Genomic DNA, 16,712 nt, shown 5'->3' with positions numbered 1-16,712 from the left:
GCGGGCAGGGTCCCCCCCAGGGAGCCTTCTGCACCCCACACCAGCCCCAGGGTGCACAGGCCATGTACACCCCACTGCCTGCACCACCGCGGTCCGCGGGTTGAGAAGAAACCCCCCAGCCGTGGCCGGGGAGAGCAACCAGGCGCCCCCGGCTCCCCAGGCACCCCACAGTCCACCCCACAGCCCCGCAGGGACGGCGGCGGCCAGGCAGGGACCCCTTAAGCCCCACCATGCGCCTCCCCTCTCTTATCTCCTTGGGCTAAAATTATCCCAGGACAAAGCTCAGCTCAGCTCTGGGCTCCCCCTCCTTCTCCTCAGAGCGTGAAAGACAGGCAGCCCCTTTCCACCCCGCTCCCCTTCCCGGGACAGGGCCCGTTGCCATCCCTGCTCTCCCCCGGGCTCTGTGGGGGACAGGGGCGTCCCTCCCTGGACCGTCCGTCCCTGGCCTGGCTGATAGGAGGCTGATGGCATCCCCCGAGATGGGATTAGGGCTGGCGTGGGGTGGTTTAGGGTGGCTGCTGATGGGATTTACCCACCGGGAAGGAGGGGGAGAGCAAAGCGCCGGCTCGGACACGCTGCCTGCTTATGGCTCCCGCGTGCCCAAGCCTGTGCGTCACGGGGAACCTGTCCCAGCGGCTGTTATGTGGCTGTTTCACACCACCAGGCGGGTGGTAAGCAGCTCTCTGACCCTACCATGATGTGGTGACCTACAGTTGACTCTCTTGGGCTAGGTGATTGCCACCAAACCTCCTCAGAAAATGACTGTTGAGGCTGTTTGCAGCAGCCCTGCCTGCTACCTGCTGCCTGGGCAGCTCAAGGCTGCCCAGCGAGGGTTGGGATGGATGCAGGGTCACCACAGCCTGTGCCACAGGAAGGCCACTGCAGGTGTTTCACACCAAAACTGCCTGAAAACGTGGCTCCTGAGTGGAAGGGATGGCACGTGCAATCCTCACACTGCTTCATCCTCAGGCAGTGCCATGTGCATGGCGGAGAGCGGCTCCTTTAACCTCAGAGGCATGGGGAGGAGAGGTGGAAGCCACTGCCTGGCCACTGGCCATGCAGAAGACTCATGAGCCCCTGGGAGCTTGTCCTGCTGCAGGGTCTCCAGAGACCAAAGTAGAAACAGGACAATATCAGCAACAGTGCAGCCACGTTGCCATCTGCTGGAAATAAATTTGTAGGGTATGAAAAGACGGGCAAGAAAAATGAGGAAACTCATCTGCAGATTTAAATGGGTACAGAGGGAGATGGGTAAAGACTGTGGATTATAAGAGGACTGAAGTATTTCAGGGGACGCTCAAAAAACTGTATGACAACTGCATAGAGCAATGTACACTATGGTATACAACAGGATGTGGGGAGTGGCCATTGTGATGGTGTTTGGCATGTTGCGGGTGGGGTGTTGCGTCGAGGGGGCAGGTGCAGGTGTTGCAGTAAGTGAGTGTGTGTGCGTGTGTGTAGGGCAGGGTGCGTGTGGTGAGGGGTGTGTATTTTTGTGGGGTGTTGCGTGTGGGGTGTTGTGTTGTGGGTAGGTGCGTGTCTTTGTGTGTTTGTGTATGTGTGTGTGGTGTGGTGTGAGGCGTTCTTGTGGGTGGTGGAGTGTGCGTGGGGGTGTGGGTGAGTGTAGGAGGGCGGTGTGGGCGGTGGGTGTGGAGAGGGCTGTTGTGGGGCAGAGGGGTGCCTACAGCCATACCACCCTGAGAACGCCCGATCTCATCTGATCTCGGAAGGTAAGCAGGGTCGGGCCCAGTTAGTACTTGGATGGGAGACCGCCTGGGAATATTGGGTGCTGTAGGCCTTTGCTGGCGGGCGGAGGGGCGCTGTGTGTTTTGCTGTTGCGTCTGGCAGGGGGGCAGGTGCGGGTGTTGCTGCGGCAGGCGGGTGAGTGTGTGGGGCTGTGGGGTACATGGGAGGCTTCTGGACGTTTTTTGGGGTATCGGGTGCTGTAGGGTTTTGGCGTCGGGCGGAGGGGCTGTAGAGCGTTGTGGTGTTGCGAGTGGGATATTAGGGCAGGTGCGTGTGTTGTTGTGTGAGGCGGGTGGGTGTGTGGGGCTGCAGGGCGCGTGGGAGGCTTGTGGAGGTTTTTTGGGCTGTTGTAGGCTTTTGCCGGCAGGCGGGGGGGTGTTGAGTGTTTTGGTGTTGCGAGTGGGGTGTTGCGGCAGGCGGGTGGGTGTGTGGGGCTGGAGGGCGCGGGGCGTGTGGGAGTGGTGTGTAATTATTTTGGGGGGCTGTGTTGGGGCAGGTGCGGGTGTAGTTGCGGCAGGCGGGCGGGTGTGTGGGGCTGCGGGCCGTGTGGCAGGGGTGTGGAGGTTTTCTGGAGTGTTGCGCGTGGCATGTTGGGTGCTGTAGGCTTTTGGCGGCGGGCGGAGGGGTGTTGAGCGTTTTGGTGTTGCGGGTGGGGGGTTGTGTCGGGGGGGCAGGTGCGTGTATGGTTGCGGCAGGCGGGTGGGTGTGTGGGGCTGCGGGGCGCGTGGGAGGCTTGTGGAGGTTTTTTGGGCTGTTGTAGGCTTTTGCCGGCAGGCGGGGGGGTGTTGAGTGTTTTGGTGTTGCGAGTGGGGTGTTGCGGCAGGCGGGTGGGTGTGTGGGGCTGGAGGGCGCGGGGCGTGTGGGAGTGGTGTGTAAGTATTTTGGGGGGCTGTGTTGGGGCAGGTGCGGGTGTAGTTGCGGCAGGCGGGCGGGTGCGTGGGGCTGCGGGCCGTGTGGCAGGGGTGTGGAGGTTTTCTGGAGTGTTGCGCGTGGCATGTTGGGTGCTGTAGGCTTTTGGCGGCGGGCGGAGGGGTGTTGAGCGTTTTGGTGTTGCGGGTGGGGGGTTGTGTCGGGGGGGGCAGGTGCGTGTGTGGTTGCGGCAGGCGGGTGGGTGTGCGGGGCTGCAGGGCACGTGGGAGGCTTGTGGAGGTTTTTTGGGTTGTTGGGTGCTGTAGGCTTTTGCCGGCAGGCGGGGGGGCGTTGAGTGTTTTGGTGTTGCGAGTGGGGTGTTGCGGCAGGCGGGTGGGTGTGCGGGGCTGCGGGGCGTGTAGCAGGGGTGTGGAGGTCTTTTGGGGTGTTGGGTGCTGTAGGCTTTTGGCGTCGGGCGTAGCGTCTGGCGAGCGTTGTGGTGTTGCGAGTGGGGTATTCTGGCAGGCGTCGGGGCAGGTGCGTGTGTTGTTGCGGGAGGAGGGAGGGTGTGTGGGGCCGTAGGGCGTGTGTGGTGCGTGAGTGTGGTGTAAGTACTTAGTGGTGTTGTGTGTGGGGTGTTGTGTTGTGTCAGGTGCGTGTGTTGTTGTGTGAGGCGTGTGTGTGTGTGTGTGTGTAGGGCAGGGTGCGTGTGGTGAGGGGTGTGTATTTTTTGCGTGGTGTTGCGTGTGGGGTGTTGTTTTGTGTGAGGTGTGTTGTGGGTAGGTGCGTGTGTTGTGTGTGTGTTTGTGTGTGTGTGTGTGGTGTGAGGCGTTGTTGTGGGCGTCGGGGTGTGTGTGAGTGCGGGAGGGCGGTGTGGGCGGTGGGTGTGGAGAGGGCTGTTGTGGGGCAGAGGGGTGCCTACGGCCATACCACCCTGAGAACGCCCGATCTCGTCTGATCTCGGAAGCTAAGCAGGGTCGGGCCCGGTTAGTACTTGGATGGGAGACCGCCTGGGAATACCGGGTGCTGTAGGCTTTTGCCGGCGGGCGGAGGGGTGCTGCGCGTTTTGCTGTTGCGTCCGGCAGGGGGGCAGGTGCGGGCGTGGTTGCGGCAGGCGGGTGGGTGTGTGGGGCTGCGGGGCGCGTGGGAGGCTTGTGGAGGTTTTTTGGGCTGTTGTAGGCTTTTGCCGGCAGGCGGGGGGGTGTTGAGTGTTTTGGTGTTGCGAGTGGGGTGTTGCGGCAGGCGGGTGGGTGTGTGGGGCTGGAGGGCGCGGGGCGTGTGGGAGTGGTGTGTAAGTATTTTGGGGGGCTGTGTTGGGGCAGGTGCGGGTGTAGTTGCGGCAGGCGGGCGGGTGCGTGGGGCTGCGGGCCGTGTGGCAGGGGTGTGGAGGTTTTCTGGAGTGTTGCGCGTGGCATGTTGGGTGCTGTAGGCTTTTGGCGGCGGGCGGAGGGGTGTTGAGCGTTTTGGTGTTGCGGGTGGGGGGTTGTGTCGGGGGGGGCAGGTGCGTGTGTGGTTGCGGCAGGCGGGTGGGTGTGCGGGGCTGCAGGGCACGTGGGAGGCTTGTGGAGGTTTTTTGGGTTGTTGGGTGCTGTAGGCTTTTGCCGGCAGGCGGGGGGGCGTTGAGTGTTTTGGTGTTGCGAGTGGGGTGTTGCGGCAGGCGGGTGGGTGTGCGGGGCTGCGGGGCGTGTAGCAGGGGTGTGGAGGTCTTTTGGGGTGTTGGGTGCTGTAGGCTTTTGGCGTCGGGCGTAGCGTCTGGCGAGCGTTGTGGTGTTGCGAGTGGGGTATTCTGGCAGGCGTCGGGGCAGGTGCGTGTGTTGTTGCGGGAGGAGGGAGGGTGTGTGGGGCCGTAGGGCGTGTGTGGTGCGTGAGTGTGGTGTAAGTACTTAGTGGTGTTGTGTGTGGGGTGTTGTGTTGTGTCAGGTGCGTGTGTTGTTGTGTGAGGCGTGTGTGTGTGTGTGTGTGTAGGGCAGGGTGCGTGTGGTGAGGGGTGTGTATTTTTTGCGTGGTGTTGCGTGTGGGGTGTTGTTTTGTGTGAGGTGTGTTGTGGGTAGGTGCGTGTGTTGTGTGTGTGTTTGTGTGTGTGTGTGTGGTGTGAGGCGTTGTTGTGGGCGTCGGGGTGTGTGTGAGTGCGGGAGGGCGGTGTGGGCGGTGGGTGTGGAGAGGGCTGTTGTGGGGCAGAGGGGTGCCTACGGCCATACCACCCTGAGAACGCCCGATCTCGTCTGATCTCGGAAGCTAAGCAGGGTCGGGCCCGGTTAGTACTTGGATGGGAGACCGCCTGGGAATACCGGGTGCTGTAGGCTTTTGCCGGCGGGCGGAGGGGTGCTGCGCGTTTTGCTGTTGCGTCCGGCAGGGGGGCAGGTGCGGGCGTGGTTGCGGCAGGCGGGTGGGTGTGTGGGGCTGCGGGGCGCGTGGGAGGCTTGTGGAGGTTTTTTGGGCTGTTGTAGGCTTTTGCCGGCAGGCGGGGGGGTGTTGAGTGTTTTGGTGTTGCGAGTGGGGTGTTGCGGCAGGCGGGTGGGTGTGTGGGGCTGGAGGGCGCGGGGCGTGTGGGAGTGGTGTGTAAGTATTTTGGGGGGCTGTGTTGGGGCAGGTGCGGGTGTAGTTGCGGCAGGCGGGCGGGTGCGTGGGGCTGCGGGCCGTGTGGCAGGGGTGTGGAGGTTTTCTGGAGTGTTGCGCGTGGCATGTTGGGTGCTGTAGGCTTTTGGCGGCGGGCGGAGGGGTGTTGAGCGTTTTGGTGTTGCGGGTGGGGGGTTGTGTCGGGGGGGGCAGGTGCGTGTGTGGTTGCGGCAGGCGGGTGGGTGTGCGGGGCTGCAGGGCACGTGGGAGGCTTGTGGAGGTTTTTTGGGTTGTTGGGTGCTGTAGGCTTTTGCCGGCAGGCGGGGGGGCGTTGAGTGTTTTGGTGTTGCGAGTGGGGTGTTGCGGCAGGCGGGTGGGTGTGCGGGGCTGCGGGGCGTGTAGCAGGGGTGTGGAGGTCTTTTGGGGTGTTGGGTGCTGTAGGCTTTTGGCGTCGGGCGTAGCGTCTGGCGAGCGTTGTGGTGTTGCGAGTGGGGTATTCTGGCAGGCGTCGGGGCAGGTGCGTGTGTTGTTGCGGGAGGAGGGAGGGTGTGTGGGGCCGTAGGGCGTGTGTGGTGCGTGAGTGTGGTGTAAGTACTTAGTGGTGTTGTGTGTGGGGTGTTGTGTTGTGTCAGGTGCGTGTGTTGTTGTGTGAGGCGTGTGTGTGTGTGTGTGTGTAGGGCAGGGTGCGTGTGGTGAGGGGTGTGTATTTTTTGCGTGGTGTTGCGTGTGGGGTGTTGTTTTGTGTGAGGTGTGTTGTGGGTAGGTGCGTGTGTTGTGTGTGTGTTTGTGTGTGTGTGTGTGGTGTGAGGCGTTGTTGTGGGCGTCGGGGTGTGTGTGAGTGCGGGAGGGCGGTGTGGGCGGTGGGTGTGGAGAGGGCTGTTGTGGGGCAGAGGGGTGCCTATGGCCATACCACCCTGAGAACGCCCGATCTCGTCTGATCTCGGAAGCTAAGCAGGGTCGGGCCCGGTTAGTACTTGGATGGGAGACCGCCTGGGAATACCGGGTGCTGTAGGCTTTTGCCGGCGGGCGGAGGGGTGCTGCGCGTTTTGCTGTTGCGTCCGGCAGGGGGGCAGGTGCGGGCGTGGTTGCGGCAGGCGGGTGGGTGTGTGGGGCTGTGGGGCGCGTGGGAGGCTTGTGGAGGTTTTTTGGGCTGTTGTAGGCTTTTGCCGGCAGGCGGGGGGGTGTTGAGTGTTTTGGTGTTGCGAGTGGGGTGTTGCGGCAGGCGGGTGGGTGTGTGGGGCTGGAGGGCGCGGGGCGTGTGGGAGTGGTGTGTAAGTATTTTGGGGGGCTGTGTTGGGGCAGGTGCGGGTGTAGTTGCGGCAGGCGGGCGGGTGCGTGGGGCTGCGGGCCGTGTGGCAGGGGTGTGGAGGTTTTCTGGAGTGTTGCGCGTGGCATGTTGGGTGCTGTAGGCTTTTGGCGGCGGGCGGAGGGGTGTTGAGCGTTTTGGTGTTGCGGGTGGGGGGTTGTGTCGGGGGGGGCAGGTGCGTGTGTGGTTGCGGCAGGCGGGTGGGTGTGCGGGGCTGCAGGGCACGTGGGAGGCTTGTGGAGGTTTTTTGGGTTGTTGGGTGCTGTAGGCTTTTGCCGGCAGGCGGGGGGGCGTTGAGTGTTTTGGTGTTGCGAGTGGGGTGTTGCGGCAGGCGGGTGGGTGTGCGGGGCTGCGGGGCGTGTAGCAGGGGTGTGGAGGTCTTTTGGGGTGTTGGGTGCTGTAGGCTTTTGGCGTCGGGCGTAGCGTCTGGCGAGCGTTGTGGTGTTGCGAGTGGGGTATTCTGGCAGGCGTCGGGGCAGGTGCGTGTGTTGTTGCGGGAGGAGGGAGGGTGTGTGGGGCCGTAGGGCGTGTGTGGTGCGTGAGTGTGGTGTAAGTACTTAGTGGTGTTGTGTGTGGGGTGTTGTGTTGTGTCAGGTGCGTGTGTTGTTGTGTGAGGCGTGTGTGTGTGTGTGTGTGTAGGGCAGGGTGCGTGTGGTGAGGGGTGTGTATTTTTTGCGTGGTGTTGCGTGTGGGGTGTTGTTTTGTGTGAGGTGTGTTGTGGGTAGGTGCGTGTGTTGTGTGTGTGTTTGTGTGTGTGTGTGTGGTGTGAGGCGTTGTTGTGGGCGTCGGGGTGTGTGTGAGTGCGGGAGGGCGGTGTGGGCGGTGGGTGTGGAGAGGGCTGTTGTGGGGCAGAGGGGTGCCTATGGCCATACCACCCTGAGAACGCCCGATCTCGTCTGATCTCGGAAGCTAAGCAGGGTCGGGCCCGGTTAGTACTTGGATGGGAGACCGCCTGGGAATACCGGGTGCTGTAGGCTTTTGCCGGCGGGCGGAGGGGTGCTGCGCGTTTTGCTGTTGCGTCCGGCAGGGGGGCAGGTGCGGGCGTGGTTGCGGCAGGCGGGTGGGTGTGTGGGGCTGTGGGGCGCGTGGGAGGCTTGTGGAGGTTTTTTGGGCTGTTGTAGGCTTTTGCCGGCAGGCGGGGGGGTGTTGAGTGTTTTGGTGTTGCGAGTGGGGTGTTGCGGCAGGCGGGTGGGTGTGTGGGGCTGGAGGGCGCGGGGCGTGTGGGAGTGGTGTGTAAGTATTTTGGGGGGCTGTGTTGGGGCAGGTGCGGGTGTAGTTGCGGCAGGCGGGCGGGTGCGTGGGGCTGCGGGCCGTGTGGCAGGGGTGTGGAGGTTTTCTGGAGTGTTGCGCGTGGCATGTTGGGTGCTGTAGGCTTTTGGCGGCGGGCGGAGGGGTGTTGAGCGTTTTGGTGTTGCGGGTGGGGGGTTGTGTCGGGGGGGGCAGGTGCGTGTGTGGTTGCGGCAGGCGGGTGGGTGTGCGGGGCTGCAGGGCACGTGGGAGGCTTGTGGAGGTTTTTTGGGTTGTTGGGTGCTGTAGGCTTTTGCCGGCAGGCGGGGGGGCGTTGAGTGTTTTGGTGTTGCGAGTGGGGTGTTGCGGCAGGCGGGTGGGTGTGCGGGGCTGCGGGGCGTGTAGCAGGGGTGTGGAGGTCTTTTGGGGTGTTGGGTGCTGTAGGCTTTTGGCGTCGGGCGTAGCGTCTGGCGAGCGTTGTGGTGTTGCGAGTGGGGTATTCTGGCAGGCGTCGGGGCAGGTGCGTGTGTTGTTGCGGGAGGAGGGAGGGTGTGTGGGGCCGTAGGGCGTGTGTGGTGCGTGAGTGTGGTGTAAGTACTTAGTGGTGTTGTGTGTGGGGTGTTGTGTTGTGTCAGGTGCGTGTGTTGTTGTGTGAGGCGTGTGTGTGTGTGTGTGTGTAGGGCAGGGTGCGTGTGGTGAGGGGTGTGTATTTTTTGCGTGGTGTTGCGTGTGGGGTGTTGTTTTGTGTGAGGTGTGTTGTGGGTAGGTGCGTGTGTTGTGTGTGTGTTTGTGTGTGTGTGTGTGGTGTGAGGCGTTGTTGTGGGCGTCGGGGTGTGTGTGAGTGCGGGAGGGCGGTGTGGGCGGTGGGTGTGGAGAGGGCTGTTGTGGGGCAGAGGGGTGCCTACGGCCATACCACCCTGAGAACGCCCGATCTTGTCTGATCTCGGAAGCTAAGCAGGGTCGGGCCCGGTTAGTACTTGGATGGGAGACCGCCTGGGAATGCCGGGTGCTGTAGGCTTTTGCCGGCGGGCGGAGGGGTGCTGCGCGTTTTGCTGTTGCGTCCGGCAGGGGGGCAGGTGCGGGCGTGGTTGCGGCAGGCGGGTGGGTGTGTGGGGCTGCGGGGCGCGTGGGAGGCTTGTGGAGGTTTTTTGGGCTGTTGTAGGCTTTTGCCGGCAGGCGGGGGGGTGTTGAGTGTTTTGGTGTTGCGAGTGGGGTGTTGCGGCAGGCGGGTGGGTGTGTGGGGCTGGAGGGCGCGGGGCGTGTGGGAGTGGTGTGTAAGTATTTTGGGGGGCTGTGTTGGGGCAGGTGCGGGTGTAGTTGCGGCAGGCGGGCGGGTGCGTGGGGCTGCGGGCCGTGTGGCAGGGGTGTGGAGGTTTTCTGGAGTGTTGCGCGTGGCATGTTGGGTGCTGTAGGCTTTTGGCGGCGGGCGGAGGGGTGTTGAGCGTTTTGGTGTTGCGGGTGGGGGGTTGTGTCGGGGGGGGCAGGTGCGTGTGTGGTTGCGGCAGGCGGGTGGGTGTGCGGGGCTGCAGGGCACGTGGGAGGCTTGTGGAGGTTTTTTGGGTTGTTGGGTGCTGTAGGCTTTTGCCGGCAGGCGGGGGGGCGTTGAGTGTTTTGGTGTTGCGAGTGGGGTGTTGCGGCAGGCGGGTGGGTGTGCGGGGCTGCGGGGCGTGTAGCAGGGGTGTGGAGGTCTTTTGGGGTGTTGGGTGCTGTAGGCTTTTGGCGTCGGGCGTAGCGTCTGGCGAGCGTTGTGGTGTTGCGAGTGGGGTATTCTGGCAGGCGTCGGGGCAGGTGCGTGTGTTGTTGCGGGAGGAGGGAGGGTGTGTGGGGCCGTAGGGCGTGTGTGGTGCGTGAGTGTGGTGTAAGTACTTAGTGGTGTTGTGTGTGGGGTGTTGTGTTGTGTCAGGTGCGTGTGTTGTTGTGTGAGGCGTGTGTGTGTGTGTGTGTGTAGGGCAGGGTGCGTGTGGTGAGGGGTGTGTATTTTTTGCGTGGTGTTGCGTGTGGGGTGTTGTTTTGTGTGAGGTGTGTTGTGGGTAGGTGCGTGTGTTGTGTGTGTGTTTGTGTGTGTGTGTGTGGTGTGAGGCGTTGTTGTGGGCGTCGGGGTGTGTGTGAGTGCGGGAGGGCGGTGTGGGCGGTGGGTGTGGAGAGGGCTGTTGTGGGGCAGAGGGGTGCCTACGGCCATACCACCCTGAGAACGCCCGATCTCGTCTGATCTCGGAAGCTAAGCAGGGTCGGGCCCGGTTAGTACTTGGATGGGAGACCGCCTGGGAATACCGGGTGCTGTAGGCTTTTGCCGGCGGGCGGAGGGGTGCTGCGCGTTTTGCTGTTGCGTCCGGCAGGGGGGCAGGTGCGGGCGTGGTTGCGGCAGGCGGGTGGGTGTGTGGGGCTGCGGGGCGCGTGGCGGGCGGAGGGGTGCTGCGCGTTTTGCTGTTGCGTCCGGCAGGGGGGCAGGTGCGGGCGTGGTTGCGGCAGGCGGGTGGGTGTGTGGGGCTGCGGGGCGCGTGGGAGGCTTGTGGAGGTTTTTTGGGCTGTTGTAGGCTTTTGCCGGCAGGCGGGGGGGTGTTGAGTGTTTTGGTGTTGCGAGTGGGGTGTTGCGGCAGGCGGGTGGGTGTGTGGGGCTGGAGGGCGCGGGGCGTGTGGGAGTGGTGTGTAAGTATTTTGGGGGGCTGTGTTGGGGCAGGTGCAGGTGTAGTTGCGGCAGGCGGGCGGGTGTGTGGGGCTGCGGGCCGTGTGGCAGGGGTGTGGAGGTTTTCTGGAGTGTTGCGCGTGGCATGTTGGGTGCTGTAGGCTTTTGGCGGCGGGCGGAGGGGTGTTGAGCGTTTTGGTGTTGCGGGTGGGGGGTTGTGTCGGGGGGGGCAGGTGCGTGTGTGGTTGCGGCAGGCGGGTGGGTGTGCGGGGCTGCAGGGCACGTGGGAGGCTTGTGGAGGTTTTTTGGGTTGTTGGGTGCTGTAGGCTTTTGCCGGCAGGCGGGGGGGCGTTGAGTGTTTTGGTGTTGCGAGTGGGGTGTTGCGGCAGGCGGGTGGGTGCGCGGGGCTGCGGGGCGTGTAGCAGGGGTGTGGAGGTCTTTTGGGGTGTTGGGTGCTGTAGGCTTTTGGCGTCGGGCGTAGCGTCTGGCGAGCGTTGTGGTGTTGCGAGTGGGGTATTCTGGCAGGCGTCGGGGCAGGTGCGTGTGTTGTTGCGGGAGGAGGGAGGGTGTGTGGGGCCGTAGGGCGTGTGTGGTGCGTGAGTGTGGTGTAAGTACTTAGTGGTGTTGTGTGTGGGGTGTTGTGTTGTGTCAGGTGCGTGTGTTGTTGTGTGAGGCGTGTGTGTGTGTGTGTGTGTAGGGCAGGGTGCGTGTGGTGAGGGGTGTGTATTTTTTGCGTGGTGTTGCGTGTGGGGTGTTGTTTTGTGTGAGGTGTGTTGTGGGTAGGTGCGTGTGTTGTGTGTGTGTTTGTGTGTGTGTGTGTGGTGTGAGGCGTTGTTGTGGGCGTCGGGGTGTGTGTGAGTGCGGGAGGGCGGTGTGGGCGGTGGGTGTGGAGAGGGCTGTTGTGGGGCAGAGGGGTGCCTACGGCCATACCACCCTGAGAACGCCCGATCTCGTCTGATCTCGGAAGCTAAGCAGGGTCGGGCCCGGTTAGTACTTGGATGGGAGACCGCCTGGGAATACCGGGTGCTGTAGGCTTTTGCCGGCGGGCGGAGGGGTGCTGCGCGTTTTGCTGTTGCGTCCGGCAGGGGGGCAGGTGCGGGCGTGGTTGCGGCAGGCGGGTGGGTGTGTGGGGCTGCGGGGCGCGTGGGAGGCTTGTGGAGGTTTTTTGGGCTGTTGTAGGCTTTTGCCGGCAGGCGGGGGGGTGTTGAGTGTTTTGGTGTTGCGAGTGGGGTGTTGCGGCAGGCGGGTGGGTGTGTGGGGCTGGAGGGCGCGGGGCGTGTGGGAGTGGTGTGTAAGTATTTTGGGGGGCTGTGTTGGGGCAGGTGCGGGTGTAGTTGCGGCAGGCGGGCGGGTGCGTGGGGCTGCGGGCCGTGTGGCAGGGGTGTGGAGGTTTTCTGGAGTGTTGCGCGTGGCATGTTGGGTGCTGTAGGCTTTTGGCGGCGGGCGGAGGGGTGTTGAGCGTTTTGGTGTTGCGGGTGGGGGGTTGTGTCGGGGGGGGCAGGTGCGTGTGTGGTTGCGGCAGGCGGGTGGGTGTGCGGGGCTGCAGGGCACGTGGGAGGCTTGTGGAGGTTTTTTGGGTTGTTGGGTGCTGTAGGCTTTTGCCGGCAGGCGGGGGGGCGTTGAGTGTTTTGGTGTTGCGAGTGGGGTGTTGCGGCAGGCGGGTGGGTGTGCGGGGCTGCGGGGCGTGTAGCAGGGGTGTGGAGGTCTTTTGGGGTGTTGGGTGCTGTAGGCTTTTGGCGTCGGGCGTAGCGTCTGGCGAGCGTTGTGGTGTTGCGAGTGGGGTATTCTGGCAGGCGTCGGGGCAGGTGCGTGTGTTGTTGCGGGAGGAGGGAGGGTGTGTGGGGCCGTAGGGCGTGTGTGGTGCGTGAGTGTGGTGTAAGTACTTAGTGGTGTTGTGTGTGGGGTGTTGTGTTGTGTCAGGTGCGTGTGTTGTTGTGTGAGGCGTGTGTGTGTGTGTGTGTGTAGGGCAGGGTGCGTGTGGTGAGGGGTGTGTATTTTTTGCGTGGTGTTGCGTGTGGGGTGTTGTTTTGTGTGAGGTGTGTTGTGGGTAGGTGCGTGTGTTGTGTGTGTGTTTGTGTGTGTGTGTGTGGTGTGAGGCGTTGTTGTGGGCGTCGGGGTGTGTGTGAGTGCGGGAGGGCGGTGTGGGCGGTGGGTGTGGAGAGGGCTGTTGTGGGGCAGAGGGGTGCCTACGGCCATACCACCCTGAGAACGCCCGATCTCGTCTGATCTCGGAAGCTAAGCAGGGTTGGGCCCGGTTAGTACTTGGATGGGAGACCGCCTGGGAATACCGGGTGCTGTAGGCTTTTGCCGGCGGGCGGAGGGGTGCTGCGCGTTTTGCTGTTGCGTCCGGCAGGGGGGCAGGTGCGGGCGTGGTTGCGGCAGGCGGGTGGGTGTGTGGGGCTGCGGGGCGCGTGGGAGGCTTGTGGAGGTTTTTTGGGCTGTTGTAGGCTTTTGCCGGCAGGCGGGGGGGTGTTGAGTGTTTTGGTGTTGCGAGTGGGGTGTTGCGGCAGGCGGGTGGGTGTGTGGGGCTGGAGGGCGCGGGGCGTGTGGGAGTGGTGTGTAAGTATTTTGGGGGGCTGTGTTGGGGCAGGTGCAGGTGTAGTTGCGGCAGGCGGGCGGGTGTGTGGGGCTGCGGGCCGTGTGGCAGGGGTGTGGAGGTTTTCTGGAGTGTTGCGCGTGGCATGTTGGGTGCTGTAGGCTTTTGGCGGCGGGCGGAGGGGTGTTGAGCGTTTTGGTGTTGCGGGTGGGGGGTTGTGTCGGGGGGGCAGGTGCGTGTGTGGTTGCGGCAGGCGGGTGGGTGTGCGGGGCTGCAGGGCACGTGGGAGGCTTGTGGAGGTTTTTTGGGTTGTTGGGTGCTGTAGGCTTTTGCCGGCAGGCGGGGGGGCGTTGAGTGTTTTGGTGTTGCGAGTGGGGTGTTGCGGCAGGCGGGTGGGTGTGCGGGGCTGCGGGGCGTGTAGCAGGGGTGTGGAGGTCTTTTGGGGTGTTGGGTGCTGTAGGCTTTTGGCGTCGGGCGTAGCGTCTGGCGAGCGTTGTGGTGTTGCGAGTGGGGTATTCTGGCAGGCGTCGGGGCAGGTGCGTGTGTTGTTGCGGGAGGAGGGAGGGTGTGTGGGGCCGTAGGGCGTGTGTGGTGCGTGAGTGTGGTGTAAGTACTTAGTGGTGTTGTGTGTGGGGTGTTGTGTTGTGTCAGGTGCGTGTGTTGTTGTGTGAGGCGTGTGTGTGTGTGTGTGTGTAGGGCAGGGTGCGTGTGGTGAGGGGTGTGTATTTTTTGCGTGGTGTTGCGTGTGGGGTGTTGTTTTGTGTGAGGTGTGTTGTGGGTAGGTGCGTGTGTTGTGTGTGTGTTTGTGTGTGTGTGTGTGGTGTGAGGCGTTGTTGTGGGCGTCGGGGTGTGTGTGAGTGCGGGAGGGCGGTGTGGGCGGTGGGTGTGGAGAGGGCTGTTGTGGGGCAGAGGGGTGCCTACGGCCATACCACCCTGAGAACGCCCGATCTCGTCTGATCTCGGAAGCTAAGCAGGGTCGGGCCCGGTTAGTACTTGGATGGGAGACCGCCTGGGAATACCGGGTGCTGTAGGCTTTTGCCGGCGGGCGGAGGGGTGCTGCGCGTTTTGCTGTTGCGTCCGGCAGGGGGGCAGGTGCGGGCGTGGTTGCGGCAGGCGGGTGGGTGTGTGGGGCTGCGGGGCGCGTGGGAGGCTTGTGGAGGTTTTTTGGGCTGTTGTAGGCTTTTGCCGGCAGGCGGGGGGGTGTTGAGTGTTTTGGTGTTGCGAGTGGGGTGTTGCGGCAGGCGGGTGGGTGTGTGGGGCTGGAGGGCGCGGGGCGTGTGGGAGTGGTGTGTAAGTATTTTGGGGGGCTGTGTTGGGGCAGGTGCGGGTGTAGTTGCGGCAGGCGGGCGGGTGCGTGGGGCTGCGGGCCGTGTGGCAGGGGTGTGGAGGTTTTCTGGAGTGTTGCGCGTGGCATGTTGGGTGCTGTAGGCTTTTGGCGGCGGGCGGAGGGGTGTTGAGCGTTTTGGTGTTGCGGGTGGGGGGTTGTGTCGGGGGGGGCAGGTGCGTGTGTGGTTGCGGCAGGCGGGTGGGTGTGCGGGGCTGCAGGGCACGTGGGAGGCTTGTGGAGGTTTTTTGGGTTGTTGGGTGCTGTAGGCTTTTGCCGGCAGGCGGGGGGGCGTTGAGTGTTTTGGTGTTGCGAGTGGGGTGTTGCGGCAGGCGGGTGGGTGTGCGGGGCTGCGGGGCGTGTAGCAGGGGTGTGGAGGTCTTTTGGGGTGTTGGGTGCTGTAGGCTTTTGGCGTCGGGCGTAGCGTCTGGCGAGCGTTGTGGTGTTGCGAGTGGGGTATTCTGGCAGGCGTCGGGGCAGGTGCGTGTGTTGTTGCGGGAGGAGGGAGGGTGTGTGGGGCCGTAGGGCGTGTGTGGTGCGTGAGTGTGGTGTAAGTACTTAGTGGTGTTGTGTGTGGGGTGTTGTGTTGTGTCAGGTGCGTGTGTTGTTGTGTGAGGCGTGTGTGTGTGTGTGTGTGTAGGGCAGGGTGCGTGTGGTGAGGGGTGTGTATTTTTTGCGTGGTGTTGCGTGTGGGGTGTTGTTTTGTGTGAGGTGTGTTGTGGGTAGGTGCGTGTGTTGTGTGTGTGTTTGTGTGTGTGTGTGTGGTGTGAGGCGTTGTTGTGGGCGTCGGGGTGTGTGTGAGTGCGGGAGGGCGGTGTGGGCGGTGGGTGTGGAGAGGGCTGTTGTGGGGCAGAGGGGTGCCTACGGCCATACCACCCTGAGAACGCCCGATCTCGTCTGATCTCGGAAGCTAAGCAGGGTCGGGCCCGGTTAGTACTTGGATGGGAGACCGCCTGGGAATACCGGGTGCTGTAGGCTTTTGCCGGCGGGCGGAGGGGTGCTGCGCGTTTTGCTGTTGCGTCCGGCAGGGGGGCAGGTGCGGGCGTGGTTGCGGCAGGCGGGTGGGTGTGTGGGGCTGCGGGGCGCGTGGGAGGCTTGTGGAGGTTTTTTGGGCTGTTGTAGGCTTTTGCCGGCAGGCGGGGGGGTGTTGAGTGTTTTGGTGTTGCGAGTGGGGTGTTGCGGCAGGCGGGTGGGTGTGTGGGGCTGGAGGGCGCGGGGCGTGTGGGAGTGGTGTGTAAGTATTTTGGGGGGCTGTGTTGGGGCAGGTGCGGGTGTAGTTGCGGCAGGCGGGCGGGTGTGTGGGGCTGCGGGCCGTGTGGCAGGGGTGTGGAGGTTTTCTGGAGTGTTGCGCGTGGCATGTTGGGTGCTGTAGGCTTTTGGCGGCGGGCGGAGGGGTGTTGAGCGTTTTGGTGTTGCGGGTGGGGGGTTGTGTCGGGGGGGCAGGTGCGTGTGTGGTTGCGGCAGGCGGGTGGGTGTGCGGGGCTGCAGGGCACGTGGGAGGCTTGTGGAGGTTTTTTGGGTTGTTGGGTGCTGTAGGCTTTTGCCGGCAGGCGGGGGGGCGTTGAGTGTTTTGGTGTTGCGAGTGGGGTGTTGCGGCAGGCGGGTGGGTGTGCGGGGCTGCGGGGCGTGTAGCAGGGGTGTGGAGGTCTTTTGGGGTGTTGGGTGCTGTAGGCTTTTGGCGTCGGGCGTAGCGTCTGGCGAGCGTTGTGGTGTTGCGAGTGGGGTATTCTGGCAGGCGTCGGGGCAGGTGCGTGTGTTGTTGCGGGAGGAGGGAGGGTGTGTGGGGCCGTAGGGCGTGTGTGGTGCGTGAGTGTGGTGTAAGTACTTAGTGGTGTTGTGTGTGGGGTGTTGTGTTGTGTCAGGTGCGTGTGTTGTTGTGTGAGGCGTGTGTGTGTGTGTGTGTGTAGGGCAGGGTGCGTGTGGTGAGGGGTGTGTATTTTTTGCGTGGTGTTGCGTGTGGGGTGTTGTTTTGTGTGAGGTGTGTTGTGGGTAGGTGCGTGTGTTGTGTGTGTGTTTGTGTGTGTGTGTGTGGTGTGAGGCGTTGTTGTGGGCGTCGGGGTGTGTGTGAGTGCGGGAGGGCGGTGTGGGCGGTGGGTGTGGAGAGGGCTGTTGTGGGGCAGAGGGGTGCCTACGGCCATACCACCCTGAGAACGCCCGATCTCGTCTGATCTCGGAAGCTAAGCAGGGTCGGGCCCGGTTAGTACTTGGATGGGAGACCGCCTGGGAATACCGGGTGCTGTAGGCTTTTGCCGGCGGGCGGAGGGGTGCTGCGCGTTTTGCTGTTGCGTCCGGCAGGGGGGCAGGTGCGGGCGTGGTTGCGGCAGGCGGGTGGGTGTGTGGGGCTGCGGGGCGCGTGGGAGGCTTGTGGAGGTTTTTTGGGCTGTTGTAGGCTTTTGCCGGCAGGCGGGGGGGTGTTGAGTGTTTTGGTGTTGCGAGTGGGGTGTTGCGGCAGGCGGGTGGGTGTGTGGGGCTGGAGGGCGCGGGGCGTGTGGGAGTGGTGTGTAAGTATTTTGGGGGGCTGTGTTGGGGCAGGTGCGGGTGTAGT

The 16,712-nt window shown here is 63.7% G+C and overlaps 12 non-coding genes across 12 annotated transcripts; all 12 read left to right on the top strand.

Annotated features, from left to right (window-relative positions):
• Window positions 1-1,679: 1,679 nt before the first annotated feature.
• LOC134518049 (5S ribosomal RNA) lies at window positions 1,680-1,798 on the top strand. Its single transcript, XR_010071845.1, has one exon. It is a non-coding gene; the product is annotated as a 5S ribosomal RNA (ribosomal RNA).
• A 1,713-nt stretch (window positions 1,799-3,511) lies between these two features.
• On the top strand, window positions 3,512-3,630 carry LOC134518046 (5S ribosomal RNA). The gene has a single exon (XR_010071842.1). It is a non-coding gene; the product is annotated as a 5S ribosomal RNA (ribosomal RNA).
• A 1,149-nt stretch (window positions 3,631-4,779) lies between these two features.
• LOC134518045 (5S ribosomal RNA) lies at window positions 4,780-4,898 on the top strand. The gene has a single exon (XR_010071841.1). It is a non-coding gene; the product is annotated as a 5S ribosomal RNA (ribosomal RNA).
• A 1,149-nt stretch (window positions 4,899-6,047) lies between these two features.
• Window positions 6,048-6,166, top strand: LOC134518048 (5S ribosomal RNA). The gene has a single exon (XR_010071844.1). It is a non-coding gene; the product is annotated as a 5S ribosomal RNA (ribosomal RNA).
• A 1,149-nt stretch (window positions 6,167-7,315) lies between these two features.
• LOC134518047 (5S ribosomal RNA) lies at window positions 7,316-7,434 on the top strand. Its single transcript, XR_010071843.1, has one exon. It is a non-coding gene; the product is annotated as a 5S ribosomal RNA (ribosomal RNA).
• A 1,149-nt stretch (window positions 7,435-8,583) lies between these two features.
• On the top strand, window positions 8,584-8,702 carry LOC134518050 (5S ribosomal RNA). The gene has a single exon (XR_010071846.1). It is a non-coding gene; the product is annotated as a 5S ribosomal RNA (ribosomal RNA).
• A 1,149-nt stretch (window positions 8,703-9,851) lies between these two features.
• Window positions 9,852-9,970, top strand: LOC134518044 (5S ribosomal RNA). Its single transcript, XR_010071840.1, has one exon. It is a non-coding gene; the product is annotated as a 5S ribosomal RNA (ribosomal RNA).
• Window positions 9,971-11,223: 1,253 nt separating this feature from the next.
• Window positions 11,224-11,342, top strand: LOC134518043 (5S ribosomal RNA). Its single transcript, XR_010071839.1, has one exon. It is a non-coding gene; the product is annotated as a 5S ribosomal RNA (ribosomal RNA).
• A 1,149-nt stretch (window positions 11,343-12,491) lies between these two features.
• LOC134518052 (5S ribosomal RNA) lies at window positions 12,492-12,610 on the top strand. The gene has a single exon (XR_010071847.1). It is a non-coding gene; the product is annotated as a 5S ribosomal RNA (ribosomal RNA).
• A 1,148-nt stretch (window positions 12,611-13,758) lies between these two features.
• On the top strand, window positions 13,759-13,877 carry LOC134518071 (5S ribosomal RNA). Its single transcript, XR_010071865.1, has one exon. It is a non-coding gene; the product is annotated as a 5S ribosomal RNA (ribosomal RNA).
• Window positions 13,878-15,026: 1,149 nt separating this feature from the next.
• Window positions 15,027-15,145, top strand: LOC134518070 (5S ribosomal RNA). The gene has a single exon (XR_010071864.1). It is a non-coding gene; the product is annotated as a 5S ribosomal RNA (ribosomal RNA).
• Window positions 15,146-16,293: 1,148 nt separating this feature from the next.
• LOC134518064 (5S ribosomal RNA) lies at window positions 16,294-16,412 on the top strand. Its single transcript, XR_010071858.1, has one exon. It is a non-coding gene; the product is annotated as a 5S ribosomal RNA (ribosomal RNA).
• Window positions 16,413-16,712: the final 300 nt, after the last annotated feature.

The sequence above is a fragment of the Chroicocephalus ridibundus genome, chromosome 6 (genome assembly GCF_963924245.1).
Source record: "Chroicocephalus ridibundus chromosome 6, bChrRid1.1, whole genome shotgun sequence".
Classification (NCBI taxonomy): domain Eukaryota; kingdom Metazoa; phylum Chordata; class Aves; order Charadriiformes; family Laridae; genus Chroicocephalus; species Chroicocephalus ridibundus.
Note: the sequence above shows the minus strand (reverse complement) of the source record. Positions and strands in the feature narration are given on the sequence as shown.